This window comes from Salmo salar, unplaced genomic scaffold, assembly GCF_905237065.1.
Source record: "Salmo salar unplaced genomic scaffold, Ssal_v3.1, whole genome shotgun sequence".
NCBI lineage: Eukaryota > Metazoa > Chordata > Actinopteri > Salmoniformes > Salmonidae > Salmo > Salmo salar.
The window spans coordinates 1-14,669 of record NW_025548371.1 but is presented as its reverse complement, the minus strand read 5'-3'; the positions used below and the strand labels follow the sequence as shown (position 1 = coordinate 14,669).

Genomic DNA, 14,669 nt, shown 5'->3' with positions numbered 1-14,669 from the left:
TTGCAGAAGCGCAAGCATTTGCAGTAGATGGGGCGCAAAGCTTTAATTACCTCGATCACGCGTATTCTGTCTTGACTGTCACCTACATCACACATGGCGTACTGCACCAATATCACCCCAGCTCCTCTCAGCTAGAAAGATGCCGTTCCAAGTTTGTGATCACAATTTCATGCATCTTCAATTGGGGATATATCATTTATAAGTAGCTGCAAATATATTGACGTGAACAAAATCATCTTGATGCCGTCCCTAAAACCCATATTAAATGCAGAAAAGTACATAGCTCTGAATGATCACTTCTGAGCTTAAGTAGGGCCCGGCATAGCTGGTCCAGAACCAAAACATGTTGGATGAGGACTGTGGTCTGTAACTTTGTGCTTCTATGAGATAGAACTCAAGGATCGGTTTAGATTTCTCATTAGGAACTGAACAGTCTCACATGTGAAGAATTCAAATTATATTGAAAATACATCCCCTACAGTTTATCAAGGAACATGTTAATTGAAACTATAAAATATCATGGCCAATAATTGCTTAAAGTAAAATAAAAAAGGCCTACAGTTAAATTCTACAAGACCTTAAGTTAGATATGAGTGCTTTCAAAACCAAGTATGCTCAAATTATTTATTGGACAGCCAACTCATTTCAATAAAAATAAAAAACACATTAATTTAACATTCCTTCCAAATTTTAAAAAGTCAGACATTGGGACCTGTGCATACCTCAAACAGCATTTTTCACAGATGACTCCAAAAGACAACAATGTTTACTTAAAACATTGCTATAATGGACCAGGCATAAACAATGCTTCAGTAGATAATTCTATACTAATATATGTTTAATTAAAACAGGTTTAAGATTAAAAGCTCAATACAACCATTAGTTTATAAGCTACTGTTCTCGTAAGCTTTCACAATGTTATTGCATCAGCAGAGTTGGAACTTTTTGCAGCATGTATAAAATTTGCAAATAAATTAACTGTGTACTGTGGTGAATTGGATTCAGGTTCCTGCCCGGTACGTATACGGTAAAACCATGGTGCCACCTACAGCACGACAGGAGAATTACAGCCTTTAAAAATGAGGTAGCGTAGAACACGCTGCTCACCACTTCACTGGTCTACAGACAGATTCCACTAGAAATGTTACTCGATGTTTCTTTGTAATGACATACTTTTTGGAAGTAAAATAAAGACATTGGTATTAAAATAGACATCCTGGAGCAAAAACGTCACTCAAAGGCAAGCTCTTCTTTTGATACTAACAACTTAACAGTGATATGGATTCTCCTTCACCATTATCTGGTGCAACAATACCTGTTACATTATTTTGCATTGGACTCATTCTAACAGTGACTCTTGAACACCTCTTCACAACAATCCAAACCTAGACTGTGGGGGAAAAAAAACTAACAAAGTTAAGCAAACCATGAGCTAAATTGTGTTCTCTTAGATATACACCATAACTCACAAGGAACAAAACATCACATTATGATCAGTCAAGTGTCATGAGACCCATCTCAAGAACAACACTAAATGAAGAGTGAAAGCCTGGAGTCTTCTCAAACAAAAAACATTTCTAAACAAACCTTTGTGACAAAACACCAACTTGATGTGATATGTTGCTGGGGAAAAAAAGAAGTTGGTCTTGGACCTTCAGATCTTTTAGACTCAGCAACATACAATCTTGTTACTTATTAGCCGAGTTCCAATACCGCCATGAACAAAAGTTGGTGCACACACTCCGTATCACTTGAAAATATAAACCCAATTAAAAACAATCCAGACATGGGAAAACGCATACCTCAACCCCCCAGAGCAGATCAAAACGCAGTCCCTGGATCCCTCACAGTGACCTTTTTACTACTTTTTTGTCTGAACAGCATTTTTGAAGGAAGACTTCCTCTTGATTTTGGATTGTTTAAGTCCTGTCCACCAGAACAAAGAGAGGAAAAGACATTAAGCAAGGAACATCCCAGGGTTTAAAGACAGGGGCATTTTAAATACTCACCAAGAGTCTGCATCATTTCATTCAACTGCTGATCCTCTTTGTCTTCCCTAAAAATGGAGAACATGTTTAGGTTTTTCAAGTTACACATCCAGCTTGACCTCAGTGACATTCCAGTCACTGCTTGAGACCAGTGCAGATACTCAAATGCTCCTCACATTTTAAAAAGGTCAACTGAAATTGTACAAGCAATAAAGTTGCACTACTTCCCTACCTGAGCCCGTCTTCATCCAGTCCTTCTACAATGGCGTTTCTACCGTTCACAATCTCCATCAACCTCTCCATCAGCCTGTTCTCTCGCCGACGCTCCTCTGTAGACTTCAGATGATCTGTGACACCAGGGATAAGACGACCTGTGTTAGACATAAGGGCACTACAAAACGGTAGCTGCTGATCTGTTAGGGGATTGTAAAGTAAACAGTTGAGTTGCTGTGTGAACATTGTGCCTCCTACCTGGTTTCTCCAACAGTCTCGCAGCTCACCCTCCACTCCAGGCTGCTGCTCCTCCAGGTCTTGAGTCTTAGCTCTGACAAATGCAATAAGTGATGTTTAAACCATTGTAATTCCAAAATGGTGCATATACATTTGGGTAACATTTAACTTGACAAGTACTCACATGTACACAAGCTCCGACTCCCTCCTAATGTAGGTCTGCTTCTTTCGGATCAGGTTGAACCAGTCAACCATCAGAGGGTCCATCAAAATGTCCCCCTCACCCTCTGCAAAAGGCCAGTGTCAAGGAAGTTCATTGGCAATACATAAAATAAATGACATTTATTTGTGCAAGACTTATGAACAAAATGAATCACATTGTTCCAGTCCAACATGCACATTGAGCCTTTGCCAGTGCCTAAGGGCTGTGGGTATACAAACACACCAGCCACAACCAATAGTACAAATTGGCCTGGGACAGAGAGAAGAGTCCCATTAACTCCCCCTGCCTCCTATCAGCAGGACAGACAGGAGCATGTAAGGAGTGAGGGAGGGAGTAAAGCAGTGAACCAGATAATAATATTAATATAACCGTGCCCAGATGGTGACCTTGAGCAGAGCAATCAGGCCCCCCTACTGCTCCTGCTCTGTTTGCAGCCACAGCCAGTCTCTGGGGCTGGTCAGCTCTTCACCACCACCTCGCTATCACTCAAGGGGGATGGATAGTATCAGAGAGGGAGAAGGCGCTCCCATGCGGACAATGCCCGCCTCTCGCCTCATTGGGCCGTGGAGGAGGGAAATGGAACCTGTTCGGCAGTCACCTCTCCCCTCCAGGCTGTGTGGGTTTGGATTCCTGTGTAGAGTCCCAGGTGGGCTAGCAGGGATAACATGCTCACCATTAGAGCACAACTCAAAACTGAGAAGTGGAGGGACTGGGCCATTTCAATTGAAGTACATTAAGAAATATCTAATCATAAAGGCTGGTTGGTCTATTTGGAAGTTAACTTGGAAATAAACTTTGATAGAGGGGGGAGAATCTCAATTGCATACTCCTCGCATCCTCTCCCCTTCTCAAAACCCATTGGAGGAGAAGGGCTTCCTCATCCAATGGTTGAGGAGGCGAGGAGTACGCAATTGAGATTCTCCCATGTCCTTCAAAATCTTGTCCTGAAAAAAGATCCAGTTAGGGTTGAAACATGGTCCGTCTTCTTTAACATAAACGACAAGCGATTCTGCACACAGTTAAGTCCTTCAAAAGCCAGACAAATGCCAAAACCAATAACTTAACTAAAACGTCAAAGGGAGAAAGTGTATGCAGAGGACCTCCCCCACTTGCTTTGGCAAATGAACAATCGCTATTAGTCAACATCAACAAAGGAAGGAGAGACACTGGGAGTAAAGGGAAGTCCCTTGGAAAGTACCTTCCTCACAGCTGCGAAGCCTCTTCTCCATCTCCACTCCCTTCCTCTCCAAGTCGCCCAGGCTGTCTTCAATCTCACGCAGCTCCTTCACTATCTGGTCCATGGGGATGTGATGGGACTTGCATTGAACAAAACAAAGAAAAACCCCATTGTGTCACCACCAATTGCTAATCCTGTGTAATGATTTAACTATAACCTGATTTTCATAAGAATAGTACATATTGTCACATAGGATAGTTATTGCCTCTAGTAACATGCCACTATTTAAGTAGGAGACAAAACTGACAACTTACCGAGGGGGACCTCGTTTCAGACTGAGAGGTGTTTGTGGGTGACAAATACTTTCCATTTTTGGAGCCTAAGAGGTAGATAATCCTATTTTATTACATATTTAATGGCTGACACTCAGGGAGCCATTGTCACATAAGACTTAACTTCTGAAAATAAACAGGCTAAGACATAACAAAAAAAAGATTCAAACATCAATGGTTGAGACAATGTCTGGTAATAGAAAGTGAAGGCTCCGTCTAACCGGTGGAGCCATGGCGAGGCCGTTTAGGAGACATAGGGGGAGAATAATCGCCATCCGTTGAGCCTAAAAAAAAAAATCAAACAGAATGTAACCGATTAATAAACTGCAATATATAGACTCCAAATACATTGTTGCGATGCAATCACTGAATGGAGTTCTTGTCTTTACCCGATCCCGAAGAGCTGAGGTGAGGCTTATTGGGAGTGGGAACCCTGTGCCAGACAGGAACCAGGGGAGGAGTGGACAACAGAGTAGAATAATTCCCATTTTTAGTACCTAGAAGGTGAGGCGCGATAATTTAAAATCCCAACAAGTCATCGAAAATGTTTACTCAATCACTTATGAGACACTAATCACTACTCTGCCAACTTTAGAGGATAATAAAAAGCATGTACCCAAGCCTCCAGAGCCGCAACGGGGCTGCTTGGGAGACGAGACTCTGTGAGACACAGAGACAGGTGGAGGAGGGTTGAAGGCTGCTGGGGAATCGGAGGAGAGGTAGAGCTGATGTTGACGATGATACTAGTAGCAAAAGACTTCGAGATGGCTTCAGGTTTGGGTTGCTCAACAATGATCGCTTGGTCCTTAGAGTCAGAGGTGCTGGGGAAAGAGGGTGCATGTAAGGAACAGGAAAATATTGGACTTTCCCCTGAAATCAACCATTTTGGATTGAACATACAGTAAGTACAAACAGAACATTCAGCCTCACCTTAAATATTTAGAAATAATGGAGGTGAAAAAACAGTGGAGGGGGTCAGAGGGAACTCTGGGAAGCTAGTTAGTGTTGCACTAGGGTTCATTTCAGGCATAGCACTCCTTGGGACTTGTGAGGATGGGGGAGGAGAGTGGCAGCAATTTCAGCCAATCAGCCATAACAGAGCAAGGCGAGGCAGGATGAATCTGGAGGCTGGAGGAGTGGATACATGAGATGCCCAACTGGTTAGCTCTCCAGATCAGATATATAATTTAATCTCTCACCCGGGTGACCATACCCGCCTTCCATTTGCGTGGATGTACGGGATTAGAAAGAGAAAGTGGTTGATTAACAGATAACTGATGAGCTGTCCAGACTTACTTCAGTCCTGGTCCATTTTTAACAGGCTTGAGCTTTGATCGCCAGTTAACAGGAGCCTCTGCACAGCCTGCACTTACTGCCAAAGAGAAATACATTTTCAAAGGAGAGTGGATGATTCAAGCTCATTATCAAATTCAATGTACATTTTTTTTTTTTTTACATTTAAAATAAAGGGCTAAACAAGCTGGGATGACCAAATTAAAAATGGCTGTTAGTGAAGACTGCTAATGCACTAGCAGCGCATCTTATTTTCATGCACTTAAAAACAGACTTTTGTTAAACTGTATGGAAATGCTGTTCTCGGCTACACCCTTGTATTAACAAGGTAATCGAAAGCGTTCCAGCTTTTGAAGTTTCCCCTATGACCCATTGTAAAAACATGATCATGATAAAAAAAAGTACTGAAAATTAAGTGGAATTGAAAAAGCTTGCCTTTGGTGGTGGAGGATACAGTTGTTGGTCTGACGCTGGCTTTGTTGACAGTGTTAAGCAATTCCTTATTGCTTGTGGGGCTGGTGAAGAGTTGTCCTGCTGTGCCTGGCCCACATTTAGCCTGCTTCCAGCTGGGGAGGTCAGCTGAACTAAGCACGTCTCCAAACCTGGGAAGCAATACCATCACCATTAGGTTTGGAAATGTACATTTAGTATTAGCTGACATCCACAAAATGATAGGAACTGTGGCTGTGCACACTGGAACAACACTAAAAGCCTGTAGGTAAACCCAAAGGCCTTTTCTCACCTCCTTTCTGCTGGTCGGATAACAAAGTATCTGGTGTTATTGTTGTTGCAGTTCGCTTCAACTAGTTTCTGGGTAATGACAGCCCTGGCTCGGTTCTTCTCTTCCTCAGGACTCAGGGGTACCCTCGGCAGTCCTGAGGGGCTGAGGGCTTCTGGCTGCTGGAGGGGCCCTCTGGGGCTGAGGTAGATGACTGGAAGAACCTCTGCCGTGCTGCCTGGGTTCTCTGGGCCGAGCTGGTCCAGGGTTGGGGAGCTGGGGTGGTGGTCTCCACAGGCTGCAAGACCACCTTGATGGGGATCGAAGGTACAGAGGTGGAGCGGGAGACAGACTGGACTCTGCTGGTGTCACTTCTGGATTCAACATTGGCGCTTGGGCATCCGGTTTGGATGACAACCCCAGAGGGAGGCTTGTTGCAGCCATTCTTAGTGTTCTGGTCATTGTTACAGATGAAGATACCTGGCTCCTTCCCTGGTTTATAGGCCCCAGCCAGGAGGACGATGGGCATTCACTGCACCTAGTGAAAGGTGCAACAAAGGTATCAACACATTTTAACCATAATGATGGAGCTGCTATCTATTTTAAAAGTGGACATTTACGTGAAGCAGCTCCTGTGGTAAAGCTTCCCCTCGATGAAGTGCCGTTGGACCAGATGAACGTGGCATTTGCACACAACACATTTACTGCTCAGAGTGCCCGTCTTATTGGAGCTCTCCACCAAAACTTCAGGCTTCTGTGAAGGAGAGAGGAAAATAAAAAATAAAATAAAAAAAGTGTTTGTCATGTAAACTCAGCAAAAAGAAAAAAAAAAAACGTCCTCTCACTGTCAACTGCGTTTATTTTCAGCAAACTTAACATGTGTAAATATTTGTATGAACATAAGATTCAACAACTGAGACATAAACTGAACAAGTTCCAGACATGTGACTAACAGAAATGGAATAATGTGTCCCTGAACAAACTGGGGGATCAAAATCAAAACAGTCAGTATCTGGCGTAGCCACCAGCTGCATTAATTACTGCAGTGCATCTCCTCCTCAGACTACACCAGATATGCCAGTTCTTGCTGTGAGATGTAACCCAACACTTCCAAGGCACCTGCAAGTTCCCGGACATTTCTGGGGGGAAATGGCCCTAACCCTCCGATCCAACAGGTCCCAGACGTGCTCAATGGGATTGAGATTCAGGCTCTTCACTGGCCATGGCAGAACACTGACATTCCTGTCTTGCAGGAAATCACGCACAGAACAAGCATTATGGCGGGTGGCATTGTCATGCTGGAGTGTCATGTCAGGATGAGCCTGCAGGAAGGGTACCACAAGAGGGAGGAGTATGTCTTCCCTGTAACACACAGCATTGAATTTGCCTGCAATGACAAGTTCAGTCCGATGATGCTGTGGCACACCGCCCAGACCATGACAGACCCTCCATCTCCAAATCGATCCCTCTCCAGAGTACAGGCCTTGGTTTAACGCTCATTCCGTCGACAAGAAACGCAAATCTGACCATCACCCCTGGTGAGACCAAACCGCGACTCGTCAGTGAAGAGCACTTTTGCCAGTCTTGTCTGGTCCAGCGATGGTGGGTTTGTGCCCATGGCGACGTTGTTGCCGTTGATGTCTGGTGAGGACCTGCCTTACAACAGGCCTACAAGCCCTCAGTCCAGCCTCTCAGCCTACTGCAGACAGTCTGAGCACTGATGGTGGGATTGTGCGTTTCTGGTGTAACTCAGGCAGTTGTTGTTGCCATCCTGTACCTATCCCGCAGGTGTGATGTTCAGATGTACAGATCCTGTGCAGGTGTTGTTACACGTGGTCTTCCACTGCGAGGACGATGGGCTGTCCGTCTTGTCTTAGGCGTCTCACAGTACGGACATAGCAATTTATTGCCCTGGCCACATCTGCAGTCCTCATGCCTCCTTGCAGCATGCCTAAGGCACGTTCACGCAAATGAGCAGAGACCCTGGGCATCTTTCTTTTGGTGCATTTCAGAGTCAGTAGAAAGAACACTAAAAAGCCCTAAGTTTTCATAACTGTGACCTTAAGCTGTTATTGTCATAACTACCGTTCCACAGGTGCCGTTCATTAATTAAACATTGTTTAAACCATTTACAATGAAGAACTGTCAAGTTATTTTGATTTTTACGAATTATCTTTGAAAGACAGGGTCCTGAAAAGGGAGTTTAGATACACTACATGACCAAAAGTATGTGGACACCTGCTCGTCAAACATGTCATTCCAAAAATCATGGGCATTAATATGTAGTTGGTCCCCTTTACTACTATAACAGCCTACACTCTTCTGGGAAGGCTTTCCACTCCCTGTTGGAACATTGCTGCAGGAACTTGCTTCCATTCAGCCACAAAAGCATTAGTGAGATCGGGCACTGATGTTGGACGATGTAGGCCTGGCTCGCAGTCGGCGTCCCAATTCATCCCAAAGGTGTTCGATGGGGTTAAGGTCAGGGGTCTGTGCAGGCCAGTCAAGTTCTTCCACACCGAGCTTGACAAACCAACTTTAAGATTTCCTTCAGTGGAACTAAAGGGCCTAGCCCAAACCATGAAAAACAGCCCCAGACCATTATTTCTCCAAACTTTACAGTTGGCACTAGGCTTTGGGGCAGGTAGCATTCCTGGCCAAACTCAGATTCATCCGTTGGACTGCCAAATGGTGAAGCGTGATTGGTCACTCCAGAGAAAGCATTTCCACTGCTCCAGAGTCCAATGGCGGCGAGCATTACACCACTCTAGCCAACGCTTGGCATTACCATCTTAAAGCTTGTGTGTGGCTGCTCGGCCATGGAAACCCATTTCATGAAGCTCCCTATGAATAGTTCTTGTGCTGACGTTGCTTCCAGAGGCAGTTTGGAACTCTATAGTGAGTGTTACAACCGAGGATAGATGATTTTTACACGCTACAGCACTTCGGCAGTCCTGTTCTGTGAGCTTGTGTGACTGACCACATCGCAGCATAGCCATTGTTGCTCCTTGACGTTTTTACTTCACAATAACAGCACTTACAGTTTTCTGGGGCAGCTCTAGCAGGGCAGACATTTTACAAACTGACTTGTTGGAAAGGTGGCATCTTATGACAGTGCCACATTGAAAGTCACAGCTCTGCAGTAAGGCCATTCCACTGCCAATGTTTGTCTACGGAGATTGCATGCCTGTGTGCTTGAATTTATACACCTGTCAGCAATGGGTGTGGCTGAAATAGCCAAATCCACTAATTTGAAGGGGTGTCCACATACTGAATGTACACTATATATACAAAAGTAGTTCCCCTAAATGTATGCCTGTCGAACATTTTACCATTATTTTTTTAATTAGACATTAAAGAGCCATTTGTACTCCTCTAACCTGAACAGCAGCTCTGGTTGCTTTGGGGGAGGTTTTCACCATGAGAGAGGAGGGAGGTGGGCGATTCTCTATGGCCATTTTAGACACTATGGTTTTGGCAACCACCGGGAGATTCTTCTTTCCACACGGCTCCTCCTTGGAGCCCTCTGTGGTCTTTTCACAGCACCCACGCCTCCAACTGGAAGACAACATTGGCCATCAGAAAATCAGAGGGTTGAGCCACAATACTCTAGTCTACAGTACCTGAACCAATAGCTCAGTAGAGATGCTTTGTGCATGTGAAACTGAAATTGTATATCCAAACCATCTTATAAACCAATAACCATAAACAATTTGAAAAACAAACATTTGACAAGTTTTAAATATACTACTGATTGTAAGGACAGGCACATTACACTAAACGGGTTTGAAGTAATGTTTTCACCAAATTTAACACAACACCTGTGTTTTTCCCACAATCACCTTAAGTAAACCTCACCAGGAAAAGGAAGCATTTAGTGCAACATATAGGCTAGTGCTCCAATGTAACAAAGCTGCCTCAAGTCAGACAGTCTTACTAGGGTTGCGTCCGTGGAAGTAGTTGTAGTACTGGGAGACGTAGGTGAGGATGCTCAGTCGGTCTGGGATCCTCAGGGCCACCATGTCCTCTGCATCCAGCAGAGCAAGCGATCCCCAGCTTGTCCTCCGAACCCGGAAAGCCTGAAGTTAGAAATTAACACTTGTTTTATTAACCAACCCTAAAGCCATAGAGAGACAAGAGGGGTCAGGTGTATTGGAGTTCCCCTAGCAAGCAGAACACATAACAGTTTGTAAAAATGTACAATGTTAACTTTTTTTACATTTACAAAGCAGAGGGTAATAAGGAAAAATCTTACATCATTTGAATAACACTTTCCCAATGTTCTTGAGTGTTTCTTAATATACAAAGCAGCTACTTAATTTAACTGTAAACAAAAGCCAGACAAAATGGTCTCTTCAGAAATAGGAAATAGTGAAGTCCAGCCAGCAGCTGTTTGTGGCCCCATGCCGGGAGGTCTGGACAGGGGGTGAATAATGAATAGCACATTTTCTGTGCACACTCAGCCCTGGGAACAAGGAGGGAGAAGGACAACGGGGCATTGTTTTAGGCTCAACCTGGATGTGCTCATTAAAATGTTAAAGTACAGCCTTGCAGAACGGCATATCCGTTCGCGTTGGAGCAGGAGGAGAAAAGGCCAAACAACTTCTACATTTGTGAGATTCTCTGTATAACAGAAACGTAACTGCCCATTGTTGCTGTACTGTAACGAAACAGAGTCTGGACAAGACAAATGCATATTTGAGTCTGTGGTGACAGAACCACACAGAGAAACCTGACACACACACGAAGGACTGGGACCTCCTTGTCATGAAATAGAGAGGACTACTGTCAATGTGTATGGGATTACCTCATACTAAAAAGAAGTAGCTACACAACATTGGTGTTTGGACTCCACCATGGGGAATTCCTTCCTAGTTGGTTGGTCAAATAGACTAGCGTTACTAAAACTGAGAAGGAAAAAAAACGATATTCTTCTTTGTGGCTTAAAAACACATTTTTTCTTATGCAACCCCCAAGCAGTGTTGTCTCACCATACTGTCTAACATTTGTAAATGGACCTTTATCGTGCGGATCGAGTGGCCCACGGATAACAGTAAGCCTCATTCATAATGAATAACCCAGGGAGCCTCTTCTGGTACTCAGGTTCTTAACAGACGCTGTGGGGATCGGCACAACTAGCAGCTAGTGTTTAGCAACAGATCCTGGAGAGCATAGAACACTATGAGGTCTGTAATCCTCAAATCAGAGGAAACCAGCACAGAGAGAATGACTAAATTATGGACAAGTCCCAGCTGCGCTGCTGTTTAACTCATTCTTATCCTAACACACTTCCTGCTATGAAGGAAATAGAGGGGGGGACAACGACAAAACAGTTGGTGAAATAATTCCAAAGGAGTTAAAAACAAGTTAAATACAACCAAGTCCAACATAGTATCTGATGTTCTTCAGGTGTTAATAGTCAAGTCGGCATCTGTCGAAGTATCAATAGAAATGTGTAACTAGCCAAAGTCACTACCAAGTGAATTGTTAGGCAGTGTAACACTCACTGACTTGACACGTTCCGTACAACTCGCAGATGATATTCTCCTCACATTAAAACAGCAACATGGGACAGACCTCGTATAGCACCCCAAGCAGAGATGGTTTCCCAAACTACAGTTGGTATATGAATAACCTTGCCTGGGACATGAAATCCTAGGAATACATGTTCAGTTATCAACTGGGAAAGACGTTCTGCATTTGGCCACTGCGTTTACATACTATGCATGCTACAAGCAATAGGTCACATTTATGGTGAGCCATCACATTCTTTTCATGAGTTGCATTCAACATCACCCTTCAAAGCAAAATGTGTTTGCCCCGGTTCAATAGAAACACTTCTGAGGTATATATCAAAAATAACCATGAATTGACTTAGCACAATTCCAGTCCTTTGGAGACTTCACTAATAAAAATAGGCCTGAATGTTACAAAGGACTTGATGCATTTCTAACAATGCAATCACCTCAATCACAAACCAACTGACTTCCTGATAAGATGGCCAAACAGTTCCAGTATGGGCATGTCAATGTACATCCTTCAACTGTGCTGATGTTACATGCATAAATAGACAGTACATCTTACCAAGTTGTTGTTGTCAAAAACATCCTCTTTATTCAGGGAGTCGTAGTCTCTGAATATAGAACACAGGAAATTAGTAATTCACATTGGGGAGGTTGATCAAAGGTTATTCTCGTGAATTTGGGTGAGTAACTGCCCTGTTCATGGAAAATTCCCAGGTTTCATCAAAGATAATATTGTAGTCCACTAGTACAGCAAGAAATCTTGTGTGGAATGGTTATGCTGTGAGGTTTCTTTCTATTTCAGACATTTTAGTACATAAAATCGAATGTGTTCTCTTGTTAAACAAGAATGATGTTTGACCTAACCTGGAAACTCTAAGAAGTTTGACTAGGGCATATTTTATTGCCATTCATGTGACATTATGCAACGTATTGATTAAAAATAAAGGATCACATGCAAACCTACATGAAACTATGGTTAAAAAAAACAAAGATTCCTTACTCGTAGTTCAAAAATTCACTTATGAATATTTGCCTATGCTAATCTAGCCCTAATTTATGAACATGCCTAGATAAATATAGGTAAAATTAAATAAAAATTGCAACCAAAAGTTTGTCCATCCTCTGACTAAAAGGACGTCTGGCGAGGGGGATTCCCGCCACCATTGTTAGACAGGAAGCCACTGGGAATACTTTAGTTCTAAATAAATACGAACATGATAGCAAATAGCGCTTCGTTTCTACTGTATGTAGTGTTACAAGGATTACATTAGGCCCTAACGTTACATAAGAGAACATTACTTTTCTAAATCAAGATTCGAAACTATAGTCTGGGCTACAAAATGTGTTCGCAAAGTAGAAGACTACACGACAAAAACATTAAAATGTTGTTTGGTTGTGGTAAGGTACGTCGACAGAGAGGCTAAGTTTCCCCAAACTCGGTAACGTTACACGTTTGGGTTTTTTGCCCTAACATTACTCAGCTGATTCAAATCAACTAATCAAGCTTTGATCATGAAATCAGCTGTGGGTGTTATGCGCAAAAATAAAACGGTCACCGAGTTTGGAAAACGCCGAGTCGGTTATTCATATGATTCAAAAAATATTACAAGTTTTAACTGTAGCTTTAAAAAGCGAATGCCCATCGAAGTGTTTGGACGTATTGATTGTTTGCTGCGCGATGATTTGTTGCACCTGAATTAACCATTAATCGTTGAACATCAATTCTTCACCAAATCTGTATTTTAAGTCATTATACTTCTTACATTAGGTCCGGTCTGTACTTATGGATAAGCGCACAGAACGCCAACCCGTCCCCTAAAAAGAAGGTTGTCATGTTGATGATAAGCCACATCTCGGTACCCATCGCATTGAAGTTTGCACCACTGTTGAAGCGCCTTGATGGCAGCCATCCTTCCCGGAGCGCGTCCTGACAAATAAATTACTTCCGAAAAAGATCTATACAAAAGAAAAGTATGCAAACCAGTAGTGTTATGTCTTATTTCAGGTGATGCTTTGCGGTGTAAGCAAGATACCGATTACCAAGAAAGAAAAGCCAGTTCAAACTATTCAGTGTTCAATCATCAGCTGATGCTCGCGACTGATACCTACCATTGCATACCTCGCGAAAAGATATATTGGCGTGACGCAAGGGCGAGAAGCTTTGGTTCAGTATCACAATTAACGCTGTTATTATCACTTTACACCATTACATAGTGCACTTTTTAATAATCACAGTGTTGGCAGTTAATCGATCCTTTTAGTGTCTGTCCATTATCAAATATTCTTCTATATATAAAATCAAACAATAACCCTATTGTTGAAGTCATTGTGGTTTTAAATTCATTATCATTTTCATGACAAAAAATAGGCTGTAGGCCTACAATAACACTAATGAGCAGACATTGAGTGTTTGAGGCCTTAATGAGCAACTCAATTAGGCTATGAATACAAAGGATTCGTTGAGCCCTTGTTTGCTCATTTGCATATGACATTTTCATTCGAAAAACCAATGATACATATTTTAAATTACATGTTTGCAAACTCGGAAGAGGCTTAAAGTCTCCATAGTAATTAACCCAAATCCAACCCACTGACCCATTTTGGGTCACCAATGAGTGGTTTCAAATTTGACCCAAATGAGATGGGCCCAAATGAAGATGGAGTGACTGGGGATACTCTCTAATTGAGATTGACAACATCAAAACCAGTATGTCTGAGTATGACCCAACATAGGAAAACTGACCCACAAGAACTCGACAACCTCAACAAGATGCATAGTCCAAGAGATTAGATGACATTGATATATTTACAAACAGCACAACAAAAAAACATTTGCTTGACAAATAATACAAGTAGCCTAATACAAAGTAAACACCACAAAATACATTGGAGGAAAACATTATTGTAGTAACATAATTACTTAAAACGTTGTATTAACATTATATAATTGTTTTAACATATTA

At 42.6% G+C, this 14,669-nt stretch overlaps 1 pseudogene; it reads right to left on the bottom strand.

Annotated features, from left to right (window-relative positions):
• Positions 1 to 907: 907 nt before the first annotated feature.
• Positions 908 to 13,652, bottom strand: LOC123732951 (MICAL-like protein 2; annotated as a pseudogene).
• Positions 13,653 to 14,669: the final 1,017 nt, after the last annotated feature.